Here is a 3,272-nt window from a genome sequence, read left to right as displayed (position 1 = left end):
TTGTGTTGTATAAAAGTGCACTTGTCCTGTTTTATACACAAAGAATTTACCCCTTCATTTTAAAATTCCGAAATAGGCATTGAATTATAGATTTACATTTCTAATGTATTTTTCATGGTAGAATATAACAATAACAGAGACGTACGCTGCCAGACAAAATTACACGTTTAATTATTTATTTTTCATTTTCCAGAAAAGACAAGCAGTTAAATGAAAGCTCTTATATTTTAGGCCTATAAATATAAAATAGCCATCATTTGTTTAGTTAACAGCTCCGGCCATTCTCTTGACCAGTTTTATAAATTCTGAGATTACTTTCAAACACTATTAAGGTAAATAATATTGATTAGCAAATTTAAGCTTATTTTAAATAAAATCAAAATTTTCATTTCATATTGTTGGTCCAAACAATATGAAAAGTCTGGAAGTTTTTTCTGAAAGTCTGAAGACAAGAACAGGTGAAAATCATGTGAAGGCCTAATTTAAAACCCCCCTCACAACATTAAACGTGTGAAAATATTTGAAGAGATTATCGTTATTTCATACGCTCATAAATCGGCAAATTGAGTTTGGTTTTAATTTTAACGTTGTCAGGAGGTTTCTGTGGGTCAGCTTTTGTGTCATGCTAATAAAACATGTGCAGTGCAGTACGGCGTTCTCACCACCACGGGGCAGTCGAGCGCGAGCATTGAATACCCATTTTCCTTTCACAGGTGAGCCCACATGAAATTATGTGAAATGTAGCTCCTTACACAAGTCAAAGCCTGGCCTGGTGTTTTATAAGTAATGTGAGGATTGTAAATTGTTTAAAAAACATATGAGAGTGGCCTGCGTATTTTTGTAGTCACTTTTAGTTTACTGTAGTCTGCATTAAACGCCATTTTGGCTCCAGTTGCCTTGGCAGCAGGTCTTAGTTTCATGCTCTGTGAATCATTGTAGATAAATAAAGAGACTGGGAGCCGTGTGTGGAAGTAGCTAAATAGATGTGTTTGTTTGTTTATTTATACACGTGTAATAATGTTTAAGAATAGTTTTTCAGTGTCAAGTAATCATGTTTGTCGGTCGGTTAGTCACGTCAGTCTAATTTAAACCTCGGTATTTTATTTAATAGGTTTACACGGGCGTTTTTTTATGTTTGTACAAATGGAGTTGGTCTGTGTTGGTCTTTCCTACGGTCCGCGGATAACGAGTTTTTTTGTTTCAGGGAAAGCGTTGTTTAACTTGTTTGCACGTGCATAACATGCTGCAACGTTGCTGTGGTGTTGCTATGCGGTTGCTTTGACGTTCTTAGGTGTTTGCTCTTGATATTTTGGTATACATAAATCATTCCCTCAATATAGCCTAGGTCAGTCTCTAATAGGCTAATTCAAACTAACCTTAGCAAAGAAATTTCTGAAGAATGCCAATAGTATCGCTAGCAGTTTAATATTAAAATAAGTTCCTATTAATACTATTTTATAGTATGCAAATGTTCTGGTAAACAGATGGGTGTTACAGTATGGAAGGCAAATCCTGCCAAATTTAAATAAATTAATTAAACGATAAAAATGAAACCAGATTAACAATTTCATTATACGTAACTGTGCGCACAATATGTGCCAAAATAAAAAATGAAATGAAATTATTTCATTTTCATTTTTACACTGACAATGCGTTGTCCCTGTCAAATTGAAAAAGAAAATGCAATTGGTGATTTGACATTTCATTTTCACTAAAATCTCGAGGCAAGACTGCCAATATGAAAATGAAAAGGCAAATGTGAAAAAGAAATTGCAAAAACATTTTTTACAAAGGTTTTATTAATGTTCAAGCAATAATACTGACAAAATTCAAATTAAAATGTAAACTTTGATTTTCATTTTATTTTCTCTTCTCTTTTATTTCGTTTTCATTTTCTTGTTCAAAAGTCATGCAAATGACATGTTAATCAGTGGGTGTGGGTGCATTACTGGGAACGCCCACAAAAACGTCATATCCGTTTATCCGAGCGAACGTGTGTAGACCTTGTCAGGCGCTTGGCCGTAGCTCTTTGTAATGATGACGATGACTGTGCCTGGTGCAATACCGAAAAGTTGTAGTGTGGTGTTCTGCATCTCTGATAGGTTAACAGACGTCTATTACAACACTATTAAGTGCAGGCCTGTGTCACCGCGCCGTGGGACAAAAAAAACATCCGAATGAATTAATAGTGCTGTGCGTATTAGATGTTTTTTGCTATGACAGCTGAACTTCAAGGAGGAATTTAAACAGGCACATCATTATTTAAAACATGCATTCATAACATAGTGCAGCGCTTCATATAACGATTGGCTCATAATCATAATGAATGAACTGATTTAAACACATATTATGAGCCGCTCTCGTGATACCATAAGCGAATTGTCTGCGCACCACGCGCGTGAGGTTAAACACACCTTATCAACCTCAAACCGAACATAAGGATGGATTCTATTGTGCTGAGAAAGATCGCTTTGTTTGTTTTCTTAAAAGCAGTCACAGTGTAATGATGATAGCGTGGTCGGGTGCGGATGGTAATGTACAGTGTAAGAGCAGGTCAGCGGCGGAGTGGGGACAATCGCGCTCCGGCATGTTTCAGGGCACGCTAGAGATACAGGCTCTCCAATGCTTTAGTTTGTTCGTCTGTTAGCTTATCAGAGATGCAGAACACCACACTACAACTTTTCGGTATTGCACCAGGCACAGTCATCGTGATCATTACAAAGCGCTAAGGCCAAGCGCCTGACAAGGTCTACACACGTTCGTTCGGATAAACGGATATGACGTTTTTGTGGGCGTTCCCAGTAATGCAGACTCATCCACACCCACTGATTAACTTGTAATTTGCATGACTTAGAACAAGAAAAATAAAATGAAAACGAAAACGAAATAAAAGAGAAGAGAAAATAAAATGAAAATCAAACTTTACATTTTAATTTGAATTGTGTCAGTGTTATTGCGTGAACATTAATAAAACCTTTGTAAAAATGTTTTTACAATTTCTTTTTCACATTTGCCTTTTCATTTTCATATTGGCAGTCTTGTCTCGAGATTTTAGTGAAAATTAAATGTCAAATCACCAATTGCATTTTCTTTTTCAATTTGACAGGGACAACGCATTGTCAGTGTAAAAATGAAAATGAAAATAAAATAATTTCATTTCATTTTTCATTTTGGCACATATTGTGTGCGCAGTTGTGTATAATGAAATTGCTAATCTGGTTTTCATTTTCATCGTTTAATTAATTTATTTAAATTTGGCAGGATTTGCCTCC

This window comes from Triplophysa rosa, linkage group LG8, assembly GCF_024868665.1.
Source record: "Triplophysa rosa linkage group LG8, Trosa_1v2, whole genome shotgun sequence".
Lineage (NCBI taxonomy): Eukaryota > Metazoa > Chordata > Actinopteri > Cypriniformes > Nemacheilidae > Triplophysa > Triplophysa rosa.
The sequence above is the reverse complement of the archived record's forward strand: the minus strand, read 5'-3'. Positions refer to the sequence as shown.